At 37.2% G+C, this 23,604-nt stretch overlaps 4 non-coding genes across 4 annotated transcripts; all 4 read left to right on the plus strand.

Moving 5' to 3' along the window:
• Positions 1–13,807: 13,807 nt before the first annotated feature.
• On the plus strand, positions 13,808–13,879 carry TRNAP-UGG (transfer RNA proline (anticodon UGG)). The gene has a single exon. It is a non-coding gene; the product is annotated as a tRNA-Pro (tRNA).
• A 2,223-nt stretch (positions 13,880–16,102) lies between these two features.
• On the plus strand, positions 16,103–16,174 carry TRNAP-UGG (transfer RNA proline (anticodon UGG)). Its single transcript has one exon. It is a non-coding gene; the product is annotated as a tRNA-Pro (tRNA).
• A 1,407-nt stretch (positions 16,175–17,581) lies between these two features.
• On the plus strand, positions 17,582–17,653 carry TRNAP-UGG (transfer RNA proline (anticodon UGG)). The gene has a single exon. It is a non-coding gene; the product is annotated as a tRNA-Pro (tRNA).
• A 1,037-nt stretch (positions 17,654–18,690) lies between these two features.
• On the plus strand, positions 18,691–18,762 carry TRNAP-UGG (transfer RNA proline (anticodon UGG)). The gene has a single exon. It is a non-coding gene; the product is annotated as a tRNA-Pro (tRNA).
• Positions 18,763–23,604: the final 4,842 nt, after the last annotated feature.

The following is a 23,604-nucleotide window of genomic DNA, read 5'->3' on the forward strand; positions in this document are numbered from 1 at the left end:
TTAAGTAATATTTTATATTACTGTATTTTTCACTGTATGATTCTTATACTTTTGAGTTCTTTTACACGGGCATTTTATAATGAATGATTTTGTGACACATTACAAAAATGAAAAATTAAATGATGAAATGTGATTCTAACTTGAATGCTACTTGTTAGGAATTCTATAAAGAATAAAAAAAGAGGTTTGACAGTGATCCTGATTTTAAGGAGAGGGCACAAAGGTAGTGGTTCGGCTCCAGGTGATTTTTTTTTTTTTTTTTAGCTTATGGACTGAGGTTAATCTCTCAGATAATGCAAAATCTTAGGTCACTATTAAAATTTTGAATATCTAGGCTTTACATTATGTTTGTTGAGTTTCTCTTTTACTAATTTTTCTTGGCTTAACTTTCTACAGGGTGGGGATCAGAAATATCGTAAGGCATGGACACATACTTGTGAAATTAGTCAAAATGAGTTTAACAGGGTTTATCAATGCCTTAGACTTCAGTTAGAGGAAAAGGTATGTGAATTTCAATAATTCTATCCCAAAATATATATATATATATATTTTTTTTTTTTGGGGATAAAATTACCACTTAGTGTTAGTTTGGATAGTAATATGTTTGTGTTTGTGCTGGCGGCTGCGTTTTTTGGTTGGGACCTGTGCACTGTTCATAAGATCTACAAATATGAAAAAATGTAGATCTAACTTTAAAACTACGTTCAGCGGTACTATTCACACATTTAAAAATTATTTTGCTACAGTGTTTTTAGTTTTCAGTAATAAATGGTATCCAAACAGACACTTATAATATTTATTCAATAAATTGAAAATGAGGATATAATAGATTTCATTAAAGTTGCCTGAAATGCAGATGGTCCTTGCTGCATAAAGACTGCAAAGATCTTTGTTTATATGTAGTGAGGTTTCCAGAAAATTAGGCAACCAACTGACAGTTATACTTTTCTTGCTGACAGGGGGAAAGCTTCTACAATCCATATATTCCTGACGTTTTGAATGAATTGACTAGTAAAAATTTAGTTGAGGACAGTCAGGGGGCTCGTGTGATCTTTCTTGAAGGGTTTAATATACCGCTTATTGTTGGGAAGAGTGATGGTGGTTACAATTATGCTTCAACTGATCTAATAGCTATTTGGTTAGTAGTTTTTACTACTATTATCTTAGTTTTAATAAACTTTGAAGTTGGTGATGCCTTAGTTGTTAGTTTTATGATCATTTAGCTGTTCTCATATTTGCATCTGTTTCCTGTAGACTTTGATTTGCATAATTTACTAGGGCATCTTAAATGTTAGTACTGCCAAAAGAATAAAACTGACGTTATAGTTTCCATGATCATCCAATAATAATTAATACTTTAATGCATGAGTTTTGTTTTTATTATTATTTGTATGCAAGTATGTGTACCAATATAGCGGTAAGCTTTTATTTATCCAAACTTCTACTGTTTTGTTGGCTCAGTTCCTTTCGTTTCCTTCTCATACTTCTCATTTTATAAGTGCTATCAATCGGGCTAAAATAATTCCATCTTGTTTTACTGTTGTCTCAGGCCGCCCAATTGACCCATGTGGTGGAGGGTTGACAAAAGGGAGCACTGGAGGAGGCTGATAAAGAAAAGGTCATCAAGTAGGTAGCCGAGGCCATCCTGTGTGAGAAAACTTTGGGCTAAATGTGATGGAGCGGTAGGCAACTACTGCCGAGAAGGTGTTGGGGCTCGCCGAGACAGCTAGCCTCCTTTCTACTTGGGACAAGGAGCTCGCCGACCACAAAGGCACGAAGAAAACTCAGAAGCAGACCTACTACAACAAAAGTTTTAGGGATGCCAAGAATTTAGCTGGTCCCATGACCTTTTAGGCTCGAAAGTTCGGGTTCATGGAGGGCTGAATGGCTGCAATTAATGCCGTCGGCCTCCCCGAGGACTCTCCTTTCAGGAGTGTTGACCAAGTCCCGTTGCCAGAGGACCCTGAGGTCAAGACCCAGGCTACAGAGCAGGGCGAGGACAATAGCGATAAAGATGAGGGTACGGAGAGCCCAGAGACTAGGGAGCTATTAGAGTAGATTGACTCCACATGTAATGGTGCTCGATGATGACAACTCGAGAGCCGCTACTACCTTATCAAACCTGGACGCTACGCAACCCATAGTCACCTCAAATCCTCCGTTCACTAATCCTCCAGCCAGCCAGGAAGCACCCATAATAACTCCCATAGCCATATATATATATGTATATAATTTTTTTTTTCATTTTTTGGTGGATTTTTTTTCTTACATCTCTACTTTAGATTGATGATTTTTTTTTTTTTGGGAACTTTACTTTGAGTTGATGTGATTAAGTTGTGTTTTTAAGTTGTTATATATATTTTTTCTCTTTAATTTCAAAGATCTTATCCTATTGCATTATATATAAAGATAGTATAAAAGAATATAATGTTATTTTATTACATAACATAACATGACTTAGATAATTTGGTGTTTATTACAATATTTTTTAATTTTTACTTTTTTCTTCTCTTATTATTTTCTATAAATTTCTTATTATTCTCTCTCTCTCTCTCTCTCTCCTATTCTTTCTTGCAACTCTACTTTATGTTGACGAATCATTGTGATTTTTAAAAACTCTATTTTGGATTTATACATTTTGGTATTGTATTTTTTAGTTCCCCATTACAAGTAGTATATCTCTTTCGCTCTTATAGTTATGGTTGGTTTGATTTTGTTTGAGTTAATAATTGATTATTTTGGAAGTAAGAATTTGAGTTTATATCAAAACAAAATCTTGGCTATGCTAATAACAGATCGGTATTCGGTCCACTCCATCAATTCGGTCTATTTCAGTCCACTTCGGTCAATTTGGGTCCAATTCGATCTACATCAATCCACCTCAATTAAATTAGGTCCATTTTGTCTACTTCAGTCAATTCAGCCTATTTCAACCCATTCGGTCCAATCATTCTGCTTTGGTCCAATTTGGCCCATTTGGTCAATTCAATTAACTTCAATCTATTCGGTCCATATGATCCACTTAGGTCAATTCGGTCCATATGATCCACTTAGGTCAATTCGGTCCACTTAGGTCTATTTGGTCCATTTCAGATCACTTCAGTCCAATTCGGTGTACCTACTTAAGAATGGCAAAATACAAGTTTGGGCTGAGAGTACTATTAAGGGTCTATTTAGATACAGCTGAAAACTGAAAATACTGTAACAAAATAATTTTTAAATGTGTGAATAGTATCGTGGGACCGATTTTTAATGAAAAAGTTGCTGAAAAGTGATATTTGTGGGTCCATAAACAATGCATAAATGCACTATTGACGGTTGAAAAGTCAGCGTTTGCGGCTGAAAGCAAAAAAAAAATAAAAAATAAAAAGCTGAAACGCGTTTTGCACCCAGACGTGGATGCAAAATGCAGTACCCAAATGGGTACTAAGTATTAATTATTTGAGTATCAATTGTAATTACATAATAAGTTTTGATTATCATAGTAATCTCCTTAAGAGAATGAAAATTTGAATAAAACTTTGAAATTTAAAAATTTTAATTTTACCAAAAGAAATTAGGAAAACATAATTCATAATAAAAATAGTTAGAAGAATATGACAATTTCATAAAAGAATAACAATTAAAAACATCAAAAATGATAAAATTATATATTTGTAAAAATAGAGTGATGGAAATTACTTTTTGAAATTGTTTAATTTTTTGGAAGAACAAATTATCTACAATAAAATTTAGAAGAATAAATTATATATATTCAATATAAGTTTGTTATGAGTTTTGATTATCATAATAATCTCTTTTAAGAGAATAAAAAATTTGAATAATTTATTTAAATAAAAATTATACATACATACATTTATTTATTTTACTTAAAAGTATAATCAACCTTATGCAATTCATTTAAAAGTAATAACATTAAAACAAATGAGTAACTGCCCTAAATATTATATTTATATATTCATAACCTTAAGGTTTAGAAATACTTTCACTTAAATTTAATTGAACCGAAGTATACTGAGATGTTATATTAATGTGGCTCAACAAAAGTATAGCAACAATAAATGTTATGTAGGTGTCAATTCGGGTTAGCATGTTAGGTTTGTGTCGTGTTAAGGTAGGGGTATTCGACTAAATGGCTCAACCCAAACACAACCCATTTAATAATCGTGTCTTGATCCTTCAACCCTAACCTAACTTGTTAATAAGGCAGGTTAACTGAGGGGAACTATCGTTACACGGTGATGCCCTTGGGGATGAAGAACGCGAGGCCTATGTACCAACGAATGGTTATATGCATGTTAACGGAGCTGATCGATAAAAAAATGGAGGTCTATATCAATGATATGGTGGTGAAGACGAAGGAAGGAATGGTGCATGCCCGTGACCTGGTAGATGTCCTTGATATTTTGAGGCAACATAAGTTACACCTTAATGCGAAGAAATGTGCCTTCGAGTTAGGATCGGGCAAGTTCGTGGGATACATGATCACCACGCGCGGCATAGAGGTGAACCCCGACCAAATAACGGCCATCCAGCAATTACACCCGCCTATAAATCCAGAAAAGGTCTAAAAGCTTACTGGCATGATTGCCGCACTGAATAGATTTGTGTCAAGATCAGTGGACAAATGCCGAGCATTTTATCAGTTGTTGAAAAAGTGGAAGGTTTTCAATGGATAGAAGAGTGTGATTCGGCGTTCAAAGACTTAAAGTCCTATCTAGCCAACCCGCCTATTTTATCCCAACCTAAGCCAGAGGAGGATTCGTACATGTACTTGGCAGTCTCTAACCATGGCGTTAGTTCAGTGTTGATTAGATAGCATGAAGGGACTCAAAGGCCTGTGTATTACCTCAGCAACAATTGGGTGGATGTAGAGACTCGGTATTTGCCATTTGAGAAAATGGCCCTGGCCCTAGTACATGCCACAAGGAAATTATCGCACTACTTCCAAGCTCGCACAATATGGGTATTAATCGAGTACCCTTTTGCGGCCATTGTTAAGAAGGTCAGACTTCACAGGGAGGATAGCAAAATGGGGTATGAGACTGGAGACGTTTGACATACATACAAACCAAAGAATTCCATTAAGGGCCAAGTGCTTGCAGACTTTAAGCTAAGTTTACCCCTCCTCCACAGGGCTTTGTAGAAATATGTCAGGTCACAGTCAGATGTTGGAAAGTGTTCGTGGATGGAGTATCTAATGCAAGAGGGTCAGGGGTCGGGATAGTATTGGTGTCACTCGAAGGTGTAAAGTTGGAGAAGTCACTTAGGCTAGGCTTCCCGGCCTCAAACAACGAAGCCGAGTATGAAGCCTTCATCGCTAGGCTGCGAGCAACGAAGAAACTTAAAGCTAAGGAGGTGGAGATGTTCTCAAATTCAAGGTTGGTGGTAAGTCAAATAGATGGGAGTTTCAAGGCAAGGGATCATCGTATGTCACAATACTTAAAGTTGTTTGGGGATCTACAATCAAACCTCCAGAAAGTTAATGTGGCCAGAGTGTCAAGAAGTCAAAATTGTCATGCCGATTCTCTGGCTATGTTGGCATCCTCTTTAGATGCCTACATTCCCCGAATGATTATCGTAGAACTGTTGGAGCAACCGAGCATTGAGCAGCAGATGTTAGTAGCGGCTACGTCAAAGCTGGAGCCAAGTTGGTTGGATCCATATGTAGCCTTTTTATCCAACAGGTCCTTGTCGAGGGATGTCAAGGAAGCTAAGAAGGTACAGAGAACATCAACTCATTTCTAGCTATTCAAAGATAAGAGGTTGTACCAGCATTCGTTTAGAGGACCATACTTGCTGTGTCTTCATCCCAACAAAACCACCGAATTGTTAGCTGAGCTTCACGAGGGAATATGTGGTGGCCACTTAGGAGTTAGGTCACTCGCACACTGAGCTACAACTCAGGGATTCTGGTGGCTGAATATGCAACGAGAAGTGGTTGACTATGTTAAAAGATGTGATCAATGCCAAATACATGCACCTATCTTGCACCAACTAAGGGGAAATCAAAACACTATCCTTAATCCTTGGCCCTTTTCCCAATGGGGGCTAAATATAATCGGGTCGTTCCCTTGGGCTTCATAAAACAATAGATATGTGGTGGTANTTAATGAAATTTCCAATTCATAGGATGGGTAATGGCATAAACTCGGCCTTTAATCACCAAACGACCAAAGATGAACTTGTCCCCGAAAAGAAAAATCTATAGTAGGTTAGCAGCCTGATTAAGGAATATAAAGTGCATCTTCAGTATTACCTAGGACACCTGAGAACAGTGAACCATTGGCATCAAAATTACTTATTGTGTTACCGAACGCTAATACTTAAGCAATTTTCAGTGCTAATATCAAAATGTTGATGTCATTACCGAACGTCTAAATTATTGCGTTACCCAACTCTAACACTTCAGCAATTTTCAGTGTTAATATCAAAATGTTGATGTTGTTACCGAACGTCTAAATAATTGCATTACCGAACGCTGACACTAAAGCAATTTTCAGTGTTAATATCAAAATGTTGATGTTGTTACCAAACATCTAAATTATTGCGTTACCTAACATTAACACTTAAGCGATTTTTAGCATGAACGTCAAAATATTGATGCCATTATCGAATGATTAGAAACTCGAAGAAAGTAAATTGTTGGTATTAACCCTTCTCATACAATCAGGATAGGATTAAAAAAAAAGTGAAAGATGAAGCAAGAAAAAAAAATTAAATTAAAACCATCAATTTCACATAAACTTCAAAAAAAAAAAGGGGGGGGGTAGAGAAATAATACAAATATTCATAATAACAGAGTCTAGATGCTCGAGTTATCAGTATATATATAGAGAGAGAGAGAGAGAGAGAGAGAGAGAGAGAGAGAGAGAACCTTTTATGTGTAGAAAAACGATGTATAGAATGAAATGGAGATTTGTAAATTCATAGTAAGAGAAGGGGAATAAGAAAAGTCAAAAATAAAGGAAGATAAAGGTTCAAGAAAAGTAATATTAAGATAGATAATAGTGGGGATATGAAAAGGTAAAAGGGAGGGGAAAAGTTGGAGATATAATAACATTAAGTTGGAAAATTTATAAGAAAAAAGACAGTTAAAAAAGAGAGAGAGAATGTTGGAAATTGGTGGATAATGTGACCGCTAATGTAGTTCAACATGAGTGTAGTAACAATAAATGCTACGCTTCAAAATTTTTTTTTTTTTTGAAACTGGAAACAATTCATTCATTAAAGAGAAATATGACAAGAATCAGAGTACAAAGCATCTGTGGCCAGAGGTGGGTCTTCCTCCAACCAAACCATTTCACCCACTATCAACCCAGCATACTCAGCAAGTGAGTGTGCCACAGTATTGGCTGTCCTCTTCACATGGTTAGCATGAAAACTTCTAAAGCCCCTCCCCATGCATCTGATATCATCATACACAAACCCAAGCCAAGCTCTATTAATACAAGCTTAGGAAATTGAGTTCATAACAGAAATGTTATCTCCCTCAAGTGTGACATCCCTGAATCCCAAATCCATAGCAACTTCCACTGCCTTCCTGCAAGCCAAAGCTTCTGCCTCCTCGCTGTTCTGAACTGATGGCCCTCTTGCTGAGACAGCAGCCATAGTCTCTCCCCTTTCATTGCGAATCACAACCCCAAACCCCGACGACTTCTGCCTTGGGAATATTGCTGCATCGACATTTATTTTATAGTTCAGCCCCGTAGGTGGCTTCCATCTCTCCAACTGTTGCACCGATGAAGATGGCAGTGAAACAGAGAGATGAGACTGAGCATCACGATAATCATGTAGCATTGTTTCAGCTCTTTGAACCAGCACAGATGGATCCTGAATTGTACCTCCATGCAAAATAGCATTTCTTTGATTCCACAAAACCCAGCACTGAACTAAAATAGCTCCATATCTTCCTCAGCTAACCGATCTACTAACCACTCAAATAACTTCACCATATCACCCATTAACGGGGACACTTTTGCAAACTGATCCTACTTCCAGCCCAAACATCCTGGGTTACACCACACTCCGACATCACATGTATTACTGATTCCACCTCTTGCTTGCATGCCTCACACCCCCTATCCTCCACAACCTTTCGATTAAATAGGTTCTCCCTTGTAGGCAGAATATTTTGACACATTTTCCACCAAAATGCTTTTATTTTATTTGGCACCTTATAATTTTGGCCATACCATCATCTCACCCTTCTTCAAACCCGATCCTTCAAGTTCTCCATTCTCCTGCTGTTGCAAGCCACAAGCTATATAATATCCCGATCGCACTGAATAATATCCGTTTTTGGTATAGAGCCACATCAAGGTGTCCTGCACCTGCCTTCTACTCAATGGAATTCGTAAAATGGCCTCCATGTCATCTTGGTGAAAATTGGCAGCAATAAGTTCCCTGTTCCAGTCATGAGTACTCCAATCTATAAGATTTGCAACTCACCACTCCCATTCCTCATCAAGTGGTGGGTGCAAAACCTTATTTTTTGGATAGTTCGGGATCCACCTATCCTTAATCACCTTTATGCTAACTCAATTTCCCACCCTCCAACAACAACCTTTCTGCAAAATTGGTTGTGCTACTATCAAGCTTTTCCATACATATGAACTATTGGGAACATCAGTAGCCTCCAAGAATGTACTTCTAGGAAAATATCTAGCTTTAAAACATTCATATAACAAAGACCCATTCTCCTGCAATAATCTCCACCTTTGTTTTGCCAGCATAGTTAGATTGAAGCACCTTATGTCCTGAAAACCCATGCCACCTTCCTTTTTTGATTGAGATAGGGCCTTCCAACTTTTCCAATGTATTTTTCTTTCACTACACACCTGCCCCACCAAAATCTAGCACACATTGCATTTAAATCATCACAAAGCTTCTTAGGCAACTGAAATACTCCCATAGTATATGTAGGTATCGATTGTGCAACTGCTTGCCTGCTCTTGATAACAATTGGCCCTTCCAGCCTTGAATTTTCTTCCAAACTCTATCCTTAAGATAGGAAAAAGCTTGATTTTTAGATTTGCCAATCAAAGTAGGAAGCCCAAGGTATGACTCAAACTGGTCCACCTCTCTAATGCTCAGTGCTGCTTTAATTCTCTCCTTCTGATCCACATCAGTATTACTGCTGAAGAAGACAGAAGACTTTTCAAAATTAATGCCTTGACCTGAGGATGTTGCATAAACCTGTAACACATTAGAAATAGCTTGGACTTCCTCCTAGTTAGCACGACAAAATAATAACGAATCATCAGCAAACAAAAGATGGCTCATTGTAGGAGCTCTCCTACAAATAGACACCCCATGAATATGCCCCTTCCTTTCAGCCTTTGCAAGTAATGAGGAAAACCGTTTTGCACAAATCAAAAACAAGTAAGGCGACAAAGGATCACCCTGCTGGAGTCCTTTAGATGGTGTAATACTACCATAGGCTCTCCCATTAATCTACACTGAAAAAGATGGGATCATTACACAAGTCATAACTCTATCCACCCTAACATCAGGAAGACCTAGTCTAACCATCATACCCTTCAAAAAATCTCACTCTACCCTATCATATGCCTTACTAACATCCAATTTCAGGGCCATAGAACCCCTTTTTCTAGTCCTTTTACAATGCATGGAATGCAACAATTCATATGCAACCAAAATATTATCACTGATCAAATGACTAGGAACAAAAGCACTTTGAGTAGGTGATATGAGTTGAGGCAAAATAATTTTTAATCTGTTTGCCAACACCTTAGAAATAATTTTATAGATGACATTACTTAAACTAATGAGCCCATAATTAGACATTTTTTCAGGTGACTTGACCTTTGGAATCAGAACAATGTGTGTATAATTAATATTAGATGGCATGGTAGTAGAATGCATAAAATCTAATACAACAACAACCACATCAGTATCCACAATATGCCCAAATTTTTGATAAAAGAGAGCATTCATACCATCCGGTCTAGGAGCTTTTATTGGTCCCATCTAGAACAACACTGCTTTTGTCTCCTCTGTTGTATAATCTCTGGACAACTCCTCTAGCATCTTCGGAGTAACTCTGTGGTTTACTGTGTTAAGACAGTCATCCATCTACCCATTCTCCTCTGAATTAAACAATGTCTCAAAATAATCAGTCGCCACATCTGCAATGTCTTCAATTTCTTTAACCCATTGTTATTGATTATTGTGAAGGCCATGGATCAAATTTCTTCTTTACCGTTGAGTGGCCTTTGAAGGAAAAAATTTTGAATTCTTGTCACCATGTTTCAGCCATGATACTCTTGATTGTTGGTGCCAAAAAAATTTCTTGTTTAAGGAGAAATCCATCCAATTTTTTGCTTGCCTCCAAGAATTCAGCCTTTGCTTCTTCTGTTTGATCACCATAAAGTAATTGCTCCAACCTTTTTTGCAAACTTTTAATTTCCTCAGTCTCAGGTTGCATCTTTGATGAGCCCCAAGCATTCAAACTAGCCCCACATTCTTTTATTTTTTCTTTAATAGTCACCAAGGTTGACTCCAGCCTCCCTCCACCAACTCATGCCTCCTCCACAACCTTTTCACATTCATCTAACATTAACCAATTCTCCTCAAATTTAAAGCTACGTGCACCCCTACCCCTTAACACCTTATTCATTTTTGTTTGCATAAGCAAAGGAAGATGATCCGAAGCATGTGTTCCAAGATGAGTTACAAAGCAATCCGAAAATCTTCTTTTCCATTCTATGTTGGCCACTACTCTATCTAAACAGAGCCTAGTATTTGCATCCCTCGGTCTCCTATTTGTCCATGTAAAAGGAAAACCATGATACCCTAAGTTAGCCAAGCCATTCTCCTCCAAAGCACACCCAAATTCCTCCATTTACCTAGCTGACGGTGGACATGCACTCTGTTTTTTTGCTGCATAAAGAATGGAATTGAAATCACCTATACAACACCAAGGGCCTTTTTCAAACATAGCCAAGTGAGAATGCAAAACCCATGACTTGCTCTTCTAATCAGATTCAGGCCATCCATAAAACCCCGTTAAAAACCACTCAAAACCATCATCCTCCCTGACTTTGACCAAAATATGATGCTCAAAATAATTTATCAAATCCAATTGAATATCCTGCTTCCAAAGCAAAGCCAATCTGCCTCCTGCATTTGGTTTCTTCACAGACAACTTATTCTTAAAAGGTAAATCCCTATACAAATCATTAAAACCATCCTCATCTAAACATGTTTTCATAAGAAAACACACGTTGGGAACTTGATCCTTCACAAATTTGAGAAGGCTACGACCTGTCCAAGGATTTCCAAGTCTTTGGCAGTTCCAACTTAATAGCCTCATTGTGATCGGTGAGGGTGATTCGACACCCCGGCTGCTGTAGTGTTTTGTGATTGCTACAACTTAGTCTTCTTCTTTTTCTACCTCTGTTTTGCATGTTCTTTTCCTTCATCATCCTCTTTCTGGTCCGTATCTCTTTTACCCAATACAGTAACCTGTTTTTGATCACTATCACTCAGCCCACAAACCATCCTTGCTAACCTCTTCCAAGTGGGCTTATTTTTAATTTCAAGAAGCCCAACCAAAGCCTGACCCTCCACCTATCCTGTCTTCTTAACCAGCCCAATACCCTCTTCAAGCGATTATGGTCTTGCCACATCATCCTTGTTTAAATTCGAAACCAGAGAAATATTAGTAGCTAGCACCGAATCTTTAATTTCCATATCCAGCCCCATATCTCCTTCTTTTTCGGCACCAACATCATCCAATCCCGAGACAGGTCTTGCATTCACCTCCTGTCCGCGTATCGTGTTTTAGGGTAACTATCTACTTCTCTTGCTCCACTGCTGCAGCCACCACACCCACCTCTGCATTCGCACTATTCTCTCCACTTTGTTCCTCCATAGCAGCCTATTTTAGCTCAGGTTCTCTCTTAGGTGGTGATCAAGGACGCCACCACTCGCCTTTAACCATTCACCGTACTAACAGACTACCTCTCCAGTCTTGGTACATGCAAAGTAAGATGCACAATGCTTCAAATCATGGCCTAACATACCGCAGACGCGACAATGCATTGGCAATCTCTCGTATCTAAACTTTACCCAAACTCTTTGTCCACCCGAGTCTAATGAATAACCTCCTCGCCGCAACGATTTCTCTAAGGGAATGGCCACTTTAACTCTCATAAAGAGGTTTTGCACAATATGCCCTCGCCGTCGCTCAACTTCAACAACCCTTCTCAATCTCTGCCCCACCTCCTCCGCTACTTGTAAGCACACCATATCAAACGGTGCATCCCATATCTATATTCATATAGGCAAGGAGTCAAAGCGCACATTCTTCGCCATCATCCCTACTTCCCAATGACATAATAATAAAACTCGATTATCAAACACCCACAAACTCTATTTCAAAATCCGTTCCATATCAAACTTTGTTTGGAACAGATTCGATCCCACTTCGCTGACTACAACGCTATCTTTCTAGCCCCCACACTCTCACCAACGTACTCAGCGCTGCCCTCTTGTTAAATGGTTTACATGTAAGAAACTTCTCTATCAAGCTTTGAGTGCAGCTCTCAATTTCCTCACGTCTACCTTCCTCTGATATTGGTATTACTTCCTCTTCCTCCGCCGTTAACTTCATATTCACAAGCCCATTAATCACATCATCTGCCATCCTAAGCAATAAAACCACGAAGAAATAAAACGAACAGAAAACTCAAGCCCCTAGAAACCCGAAGGGAAATAGACCTCGTATGCACGAGGTCTATATGTATTCAACTCACTGCTCTCACAAGCAAAAGATTCAGTTCTTTCTCAAATGATGGCGTTTTGTGGTGATATGCATTTCACCTTATTGTTATCCTTACCTCAACATTTTAAGAATTAGGCCAACTACTTACCTGCAAAGAATCAATTGGTAAGCAGCAAGAAGGCAAAGGTTTTAAATTTTGTACAATATAGTGGACAAAACATAGCATTGCCGCACATCCTGATGTCAAGATATTTTGAAAGGGCATCTTATAAGTAATAAGTTTAGACCTCAAAGAATGAGAATATCATAGATTAGAATTCTAGTGACTAAAGCAATTACACTGATATCAAATAAAATATGGTTAGTTTTTATGCTAGACTCCATCTTCAGATGGAGAAGTGGGATTATTTTATCAAAAATATCTTCTACTCTGAAGGAACCTACAGGTGGTTCAAGCCTTACATCAGACATGCATCCTTCCAAGTGTTCCTTGTTCTAGTTGGTGGGATTCACTAATGAATACTTGCCCAGTTGAACCATTTACTCTAATATCACTTGTTGGGTGAGATTGAGGGGTTAATATAACACATAGGGACATCATTTGACCCAAAAGCTTAAGCCAATTAACCACTCACTCTCGTCATTAGTATCTCATGTGGGACTTCAACACTTAACTAACCACACCACTCACATGTGAATATACCAAAAGTGTAAATTCTCCATTCATCAACTTATAATCATGTTCAAATGTCATAGCCAACTATTAGCCAGCTATCAAACTAGGCATACAGCTTACCTATAACCAGCTAATTCTTTAATTTGAGCAGTTAGTCACAATTCCAAGATCTACATAACCCTACATGAAAAACACCAAACTGCAAGATAGATGACATTTCCTGCAGCGGGCATTAGACATTAGTATAATTTGGTAAACCAGCAACCTTCCATTTTTACAAGTATTTAAAGTCTCAGGCTAAAAGGTAGGAGGGAAGAAAGATCAATTGACTTTAATGAAAATAGTTTATTAAACTTAAACACAAGATAGTATCACCAAATGGGCATTTGGTCTAGTGGTATGATTCTCGCTTTGGGTGCGAGAGGTCCCGAGTTCGATTCTCGGAATGCCCCATTCATTTAATTCTCTTTACAATGTTTTTCTGTTAAGATTTTAATATTGCTGAGAAATAATCTCAGCAAAGTCAAGTCAATAACTACAAACTTAGGTTTCAATAGATCCAAATATATCTTAGATCTGACAAGACTATTCATTAGGTAATACTTATAAAAAAGAAAAGAAAAGAATAAAGTAATAAATAAGGTTTCAGAAAATACTGAATCAAGGAAGGGGGGCTACTTTGGAGAGAAGGAAGATGAGCTGCATAATGAACCACAAGAGGTTACAGTTGAAGAGAAACAGCTGTGGAAGGGAATTTGGTCAATGCATGTCCCTCCTAAGGTGAAAACACTACTTTGGAGAGCTTGCCGAGAAGCCATTCCAACGATGAGTGCTCTGTTCCGCCGCACCATCTCCACTGGTTCATCATGTGTCAGGTGCCACGCCAATTCAGAAGATTCGAAGCATGCATTGTGGTCTTGCCCAGAATTAGATGCGGTGTGGGCAGATATTGAGCTGTGGAGTTTTCGGTCTTCAGTTCAGTTCATGACTTTCAAGGAGCTGCTATCGTGGCTAATTAAAAACAACCATCAGCCAGAGCTCTTTGCAGTCACGGTTTGGACAGTCTGGAACCAACGGAATAGAGTTCGCCTCAACCAACCAGCGGACTCACTTCATCAGATTCCAAATATTGCAAAGTCCTGGCTAGCTGACTATCACGCGAGACAATTGGCTTCTGCTTCTCCAGTGCAGCGGGTTCACAGCTCCAGACCTCTTTGGCAGCCACCACCAGCTGAGCTATTCAAGATTAACTTTGATGGTGCCGTTTTTCCACGTGATAAAAAATCTGGTATTGGAGTTGTAATAAGAGACCACCAAAGCGGACTCACTTCATCAGATTCCAAATATTGCAAAGTCCTGGCTAGCTGACTATCACGCGAGACAATTGGCTTCTGCTTCTCCAGTGCAGCGGGTTCACAGCTCCAGACCTCTTTGGCAGCCACCACCAGCTGAGCTATTCAAGATTAACTTTGATGGTGCCGTTTTTCCACGTGATAAAAAATCTGGTATTGGAGTTGTAATAAGAGACCACCACGGTTCTGTGATTGCTTCATGTTCAAAACCGGTACACCAGTTATTATGTAGCAATGATATTGAAGCAAAAGCAGCGGGCTGGGCTCTCTCCTTTGCTTTGGATGTGGGAGTGAAACGGGCTGTGTTGGAGGGTGATGCATTGACAGTTATTAAAGGGTTAATGGAGGATGAGAGTTTGCTCACACCAATGGGTTTGCTCATTGAAGATGCAAAACAGTTGTCTCAGCATTTTGAAGAATTACTTTACTCTCATGCAAAGAGGGATTGTAATGTTTTAGCTCATAATCTGGCTAGACATGCCGCTGGCATTCTAGATTTGTTAGTTTGGATGGAGGAGGTTCCGTCACATTTTTATGATGTACTACAAGCCGATTTATTAGGCTTAGCTGAATAAAAGCAATTTCCGTTGTTCCTCAAAAAAAGGAAGGGGGGCTACTAGCTAGGAAACATTTACCTCCAGAGGTTGTGTATTCATTTCACTGCCACATATGCAAAAGTTTTAGTTCATTCTCAGATAATGACAAAACATAGCATTGCTGCACATCCTGATGTAAAGGTATTGGAAAGGGCATGTCATAAGATATATAAGTTTAGACTTCAGAGAATGAGAATATCATAGACTAAAATTCTAGTGGCTGCAGCTTGCAGCAACTGCATTGATACCAAATCAAATATGGTTAGTTTTTATGCTAGAACCCAATTTTCATCTTATTTTGTTTCCCTACAGGAGAATTGTAGTTGTTACTAGTAAGAGATATTATGGCCTAAAGGAGCCCGAAGTACAGTAGTCCTAGATTAGTCTAGGATTTACCTAGCTTTTCTATGAAAAGAGAGAGAGAGAAGTCAAATAAAGAGAGCTCAAGTAGTAATTGACATTAGGGGTACTTAGCAAAGAAACAATAATTGACATAGGAAACCGGTAACGTAAACATGTGCCAGAGACAACTAACCTCAAATACATTGATTTCTGAATTAGTCAATTACAGCTCATGGGTGAAGAATATAATATGATAATTCTACATCATAGAGATTATGTCCATCTATGAAGAATATAATATGATAATTCTGCATCATAGAGATTATGTCCATCTATGACAAATCATAAATTAAACTACTTAATGGAATTAAATGATCAAATGGTAGGGCATTTGGTCTAGTGGTATGATTCTCGCTTTGGGTGCGAGAGGTCCCGAGTTCAATTCTCGGAATGCCCCATATTTTTTAACTTGATTTTAAATTACAAAATTTTCCATTTGGAATGCCCCCATCTTATAACCTGATTCTAAAATCAACTTAACCACACTTTATTCCATTTATCCTTAAAGAAGTATAGAACCATGGGATAGGAGCATATTTCATAGGATCCTTGATTTTTGATTACTCAGTCAGCTGGAGTGAACTAAATTACTAACAATTTGGGATTTACCCCACAAAAAAAAATTGTATAAAATAAAAATGGATAGCTCCTAAATTAGGAGTGAACTTAGCCATGCAATTCAGTCAAAGGATAGCCAGCTAGACTACACAAAACGAGGACATAGCTTTCACAAATAAATATTCAACAGAACCAGTAAATTATTATGAAAACTATTAGTATTACCAAGTAATCAAAATTTTTTGGGATTTTCAGCTGCTTAAAATTTTTAGAAAGAGAATAAAATTTGATTTTATGCAGTAGTTAGACTACATTAGGAAAATGCTTGGTTGAATTAAGATATCACCTCCACTTGAACGCAGATTGTAATTGCAAAATCTTCGAGACATATCGCGTCTGCATTAATGAGTAATCTAATAGGTAACAAGTTTAATCTTCAAAGAATGAGAATATGATAGATTAAAATCCTAGTGACTGATGCAACTACGCTGATATCAAATCTAATATGGTTTAGTTTTTATGCTAAATTCCATCCTCAACAAGAGAAGTGGGGCTTACTTTATCGTAAATATTTTAGATCTGATAGATCCAAATCCGTCCAAATATATCTTAGATCTGACACTACATTTGGTGAATGAATGCATCATTCATTGTTCCTTATCTTTGTGTTCTATTGGAGTTGGACTCACATATACAAGAAAATGCTCCTTTAGCAATTCAATGGATTTCAAATTTTCAACATTTGGTTTTAATTCGTAAATGAATAATAAAACTATGTTGGGAGTCAAACCAGCAAACATCAAATGGATATGATGAATGTGGTTAGGTACTTAGATGAGGTTGAACTACTAGACACTCGATCTAGTGGTATGTATGATTTATGCTTCAACAATGAGAGGTCCTAAGGAGTTCGATTCATAAAATGTTCAGTTTCTAATCTGTCACTTTAAATATCAGTGCCAACTATCAAAGTAGGCTTACTATAGCCAGCTTATAACCTCTTTAGCTTGAACTGTTGGTCACAATTCTGAGATTAAAGACCCTACCTGAAAACACCAAACTGTGACATAGCTCAATTTTTCCTACATTTCCTGCCGCAACTGTTACACATTAGTATAAGTTGGTAATTTAGCAACCTTGCATTTTTACAATTCAAAGTCTCAACCTAGAAGGTAGGTTGGGGGGAAGATATCAACTTCAGTGAAAATGGTTAATCCAAACTTAAGCACAAATAACACCATCAAATGGGCATTTGGTCTAGTGGTATGATTCTCGCTTTGGGTGCGAGAGGTCCCGAGTTCGATTCTCGGAATGCCCCATTCATTAAATGTTGTCTACTAAAGTTTTGAAGTATTTCAGTTCAGTTTTTAATAATGCTTAATATATACTGAGCAAAGTCAAGTCAAGAACTGCAAAATTAGGTTTCAATAAAGCCAAATATATCTTAAATATTACAAGACTATTAAGTTATGAATGAAGTGATAAATTAGGCATCAGAAGATGCTGAATTAAGGAAGGGGAACTAGGAAACAAACCCAAATTTATCATACTTTATAACCTGAGGGGGTAATTTCCCACCGGAGGTTATGGAATGAACTCACTGCCTCCACATGCAAAAGATTTAGTTGTTTCTTGGATGATGGCATTTTGTGGTGATTGGCATATCAACTGATTTTCCTCCTAACCTCAATATTCTAGAATTAGGCCAATTACTAATAAAAATGAATCACTCACTTATCAAGACACTCATCAAGAGGTAAGCAGCTAGAAGCCAATGGTTCCAAATTTTGTACAATCTAATGGACAGAAGATAGCTTTGCTGCACATCTTGATGTAAAGGTATTTGGTAAGGGCATCTTAAAAGTTATAAGTTTAGACTTCAGACTTACCAAAAAAAAATGTTTGGACATTAGAAGATGAAAATATCATAGATCAAAATTCTAGTGACTGCAGAACTGCACTGATTCCAAATCAAATATAATAAGTAACCTCGCCACTCAGACATGAATATGCCGACAGGATAATATTCTCCATTCATCATGTTTAAATGTCATAGCCAACAATCAAACCAGGCTTAAAGCTTTCTAAAACCAGCTAATTTCTTTAATTTTTGTTGGTAGTCACAATTCCAAGATTTAAAGAGTCCTTCATGAAAACACCAAACTATGAGATAGCTTAATTTTACCTACATTTCCTGCAGCAAGTATTAGACATTAGTATAATTTGGTTACCCAGCAACCTTCCATTTTTACTAGTCTTTTTAAGTCTCAGTCTACAGTCTAGTGGGAGAAAAGCTCAACTGACTTTAATGGAAATGGTTGAGTAAACTTAAAACACAAAATAGTATCACCAAATGGGCATTTGGTCTAGTGGTATGATTCTCGCTTTGGGTGCGAGAGGTCCTGAGTTTGATTCTCAGAATGCCCCATTCATTTATTGTTCTTTACTAATAATTTTTTTTTAAGTTCAGATTTTAATATTGCTGAAAAATAAATTGAGCAAAGTCAAGTCATTAACTGCAAAACCAGTTTTCAATAAATCCATATGTATCTTAGATCTGATAAGACTATTTATTAATGAATAAAGTAATAAATTTGGTTTCAAAAGATGCTGAAACAAGGAAGGGGATACAGGAAACAAACCCAAATTTACCATCCTTTATTCCTTTAATGCAACCAGAGGTTATATGTATTCAACTCACTGCCCACACTTGCAAAAGATTCAGTTCTTTCTCAAATGATGGCATTTTGTGGTGATATGCATTTCACCTTATTGTTCTCCTCACCTTAACATTTTAAGAATTAGGCCAATTACTCTCAACAAAAACCAACTACTTAACTGCAAAGACACTTCATCAATAGGTAAATAGCGAGAAGGCAATGGTTTTAAATTTTGTACAATGTAGTGGGCAAAACATAGCATTGCTGCACATCCAGATGTAAAGGTATTTGGAAAGGTCATCTATAAGTAATAAGTTTAGACTTCAAAGAATGAGAATATCATTGATTAAAATTCTAGTGACTGAAGCAACTACACAGATATCAAATCAAATATGGTTAGTTTTTATACTAGACTCCATCTTCAACAGGAGAAGTGGGCTTATTTTATCCGAAATATCTTCTCCTCTGAAGGAACCCACAAGTGGTTAAAGCCTTAAATCAGATGTGCATCCTTCCAAGTGTTCCTTGTTCTGGTTGGTGGAACTCACTCTTGTCATTAGTATCTCATGTGGGACTCCATCACTTATAACTAACCACACCACTCACACATGAATATTCCAACAGGGTAATATTGTCCATTCATCAACTTATAATCATTTTCTCATAGCCAACTATCAAACTAGGCTTACAGCTTACCTATAAACAACTAATTCTTTAATTTGAGCTGTTAGTCACAATTCCAAGATCTAAAGAACCCTAGATGAAAACACCAAACTGAGAGATACCCAACATTCCCTGCAGCAGGCATTAGACATTAGTATAATTTGTTAAACCAGCAACCTTCCATTTTTACAAGTATTTAAAGTCCCAGGCTAAAAGGTAGGAGGGAAGAAAGATCAATTGACTTTAATGAAAATAGTTTATTAAACTTAAACACAAGATAGTATCACCAAATGGGCCTTTGGTCTAGTGGTATGATTCTCGCTTTGGGTGCGAGAGGTCCCGAGTTCGATTCTCAGAATGCCCCATTCACTTAATTCTCTTTACAATGTTTATCTGTTCAGATTTTAATATTTCTGAGAAATATACTGAGCAAAGTCAAGTCAATAACTACAAACTTAGGTTTCAATATATCCAAATATATCTTAGATCTGACAAGACAATTCATTAATGAATAAAGTAATACTTTAAAAAAAATGAATAAAGTAATAAATAAGGTTTCAGAAAATGCTGAATCAAGGAAGGGGAGCTAGTAGCTAGGAAACATTTACCTCCAGAGGTTGTGTATTCAACTCGCTGCCACACATGCAAAAGTTTTAGTTCATTCTCAGATAATGACAAAACATAGCATTGCTGCACATCCTTATGTAAAGGTATAGGAAAGGGCATGTTATAAGTTATATAAGTTTAGACTTCAGAGAATGAGAATATCATAAACTAAAATTCTAGTGGCTGCAGCTTGCAGCAACTGCATTGATACCAAATCAAATATGGCTAGTTTTTATGCTAGAACCAAATTTTCATCTTACTTTGTTTCCCTAAAGGAGAATTGTAGTTGTTACTAGTAAGAGATATTATGGTCTAAAGGAACCCAAACCTATTGTAAGCTTTTGTACTTATAGAACAAGTACAGTAGTCCTAGATTAGTCTAGGATTTACCTAGCTTTCTATGAAGAAAGAGAGAGAGAAGTCGAATAAAGAGAGATCAAGTAGTAATTGACATAAGGGGCACTTAGCAAAGAAAAAATAATTCACATAGGGTAACATAAACATAAGCCAGAGAGGACTAACCTCATATACCTTGATATCTGAATTCGTCAGTTACAGCTCATGGCCTCACGGGTGAAGGATCTAATATGATAATTTAACACTGTAGAGATTTAGTCTATCTATGACAAATCATAAATTAAAAATTACATAATAAAAATAAATGAACAAATAGTAAGGCATTTGATCTAGTGGTATGATTCTCACTTAGGGTGCGAGAGGTCCCGAGTTCAATTCTCGGAATGCCCCACATTTTTAACTTCATTTTAAATTACAAAATTTTTTATTTGGAATGCCTCCGCATTTACAAATTATGTTGTTTACTAAAGTTTTGAAGTATTTCAGTTCAGTTTTTAATAATGCTTAAAATATACAGAGCAAAGTCAAGTCAAGAACTGCAAGATGAAGATTCAATAAAGCCAAATATATCTTAAATATGACAAGACTCTTCATTTATGAATGAAGTAATAAATTTGGCATTAGAAGATGCTGAATTAAGGAAGGGGAGCTAGGAAAAAAACCCAAGTTTATCATACTTTGTTACCTGAGGGGGTAATATGCCACTAGAGGTTATGTAATGAAATCACTGCCTCCACATGCAAAAGTTGCAGTTGTTTCTTGGATGATGACATTTTGTGGTGATTGGCATATCACCTGATTTTCCTCCTAACCTCGATATTCTAGAATTTGGCCAATCTCTAACAAAAATAAATCACTCACCTGTAAAGACACTTCATCAATAGGTAAGCAGCTAGAAGCCAATGGTTCCAAATTTTGTACATTCTAACAGACAGAAGATAGCTTTGCTGCACATCTTGACGTAAAGGTAATTGGAAACGGCATCTTAAAAGTTATAAGTTTAGACTTCATACTTCCTAATAAGCCAAAAACGTATTGACCCCTTGTGATAAATTAACCAATTAATTAAGTTAATTAACATGCAAACGTGTGGTAGCACAAACAAATCACCAATAAACTAATTATGCATCAGAAAATAAATAATACGGTGAATTGTTTACGAATGGGGGAAACCTAACGGCAAAAAACCCCACTGGGTGATTTTCAGGTCACCATTCTCAAAATTTCACTATTATTATAACAAGCGGTTACAAGTAAAAGAATTCCAATATCTTATACCAACTTACAGTTGAACCCTTATCCCAATACCCAATTAGACTTGTTCTATAGTGACAATTTCTCCTTTTGATACACGACTTCCAAGTAGATGACTAACCAATGCGCGGATCCCAGTACACGACTTCAATTACCAACTGTAGAAGGTTGTTGGCTGCAAAATTCTTCAGTTCATCCCAACGATGAAGATCAAGAAGATGCTTGGTCATAAAACCCAAAGGTGCACATACACAACAACTTCTTCAAGAATGATGAATTAGGGCAAAACTTTGTCTCCGGTCACAAATTTCTTGAACAGACTTTGCTCAATACTTGTGTAACTTGTGTACTTTTGATGGTCTTTAAAACAATCATTTTATATGTCTAGGGTTAGGAGAAAAGAAGGCCCAAACACATAAACATGGATCTTAAGAAAATCATATCAGAATTTTGAATTTCATAAACCTCGACAGATAGGAGGTGTCGAGCACACGGGGCTGGAATAGCTTTCTTAAGCTCAATAGATGCAGCTGTCAAGCTTTAATGAACTTGCACTTTCTCAACTTGTTTCTTGGACAGACTTGATGACTTCAATGCTTAATCTTGAAACCTTGTTTCTTGAAGTATTAAAACACCTAGAACTACCCAATTATAAGTAAAGTGTGTTTTGTTAAAAGATTAGCCAATTACATAAAAGAATGACATATGTTTTTAACAAGTGAACCACATATGTTCTAACAATCTTCCCCTTTGGCAATTCCTGACAAAACCACAACAAACAAATGAACATATGAGAGAAGTCATAAATTACTCAACTCATATTTACTTGTTGAATACACTAAAATCTATCATAACACAAACTCTTGAAAATTTTTGCAAGAAGAGAGTTTATGGCAAGTAGACTTTGACAACCTGTATTTTTGAAACACTTTAAACAAAACTCATCAAGACATCTTAGTGTGAAATAAAAATAATAAATTGCATACAAGTATAAGAAACATGTGTATAAAGAGAGAAAAAAAACAACACATGTAAGGGTTAGGTGAAAGAAAAACATACATCAACATATAAAGAAGATAAGTACAATGTATGTGTAAAAATGGTCACAAGACCCAATGTACAAGAACAATGTATCTATTAAAGAAAGAAAAGAGAAGATATATAAAATCCTCACTACATCCCTCATATCAACACTCCCCCTATCAAAATGGTCCTATACTAACTCTTCTCCTAAGAATGACTACTCTCATATCCCAAAACTACTCCCCCTTTTTGTCACGAGTGACAAAGGGTAAGAGTGTCAAGTAGACATCTCATTGGTAGAGCTAGCATCTCCATCATCATCATCAGAAGCATCATCGTCATTGCCATCATCATCATCATCCTCAGTTGCAGAATTAGAAGCTACAGGAGGTGGTCGAGGAGAAGTCTCAGAAACAAAACCACCCATGGTCGCCTGTCGTCGTACAATACGACCAACACGAACATTCACCTGATACAACTCAGTAGAGAATGTATCAAGGCGAGCATCCATGCGCTACAACTGTGCCATGATGTCTCCTAGAGTCACATCACCCATGGAAGAGGAAGGGGCGGATGTGGATGGAGCAGAATGAGATGAAGGAGCCGAATGGGAGGGAGGAGCTGCTGACTCCTGTCGTGACCTAAACTGTGCCTCACTACATTTTATGATAGCAGCATCTATGACACATATAACAGTGAAATGGTC

This window comes from Quercus suber, unplaced genomic scaffold, assembly GCF_002906115.3.
Source record: "Quercus suber isolate HL8 unplaced genomic scaffold, Cork oak 2.0 scaffold_62, whole genome shotgun sequence".
Lineage (NCBI taxonomy): Eukaryota > Viridiplantae > Streptophyta > Magnoliopsida > Fagales > Fagaceae > Quercus > Quercus suber.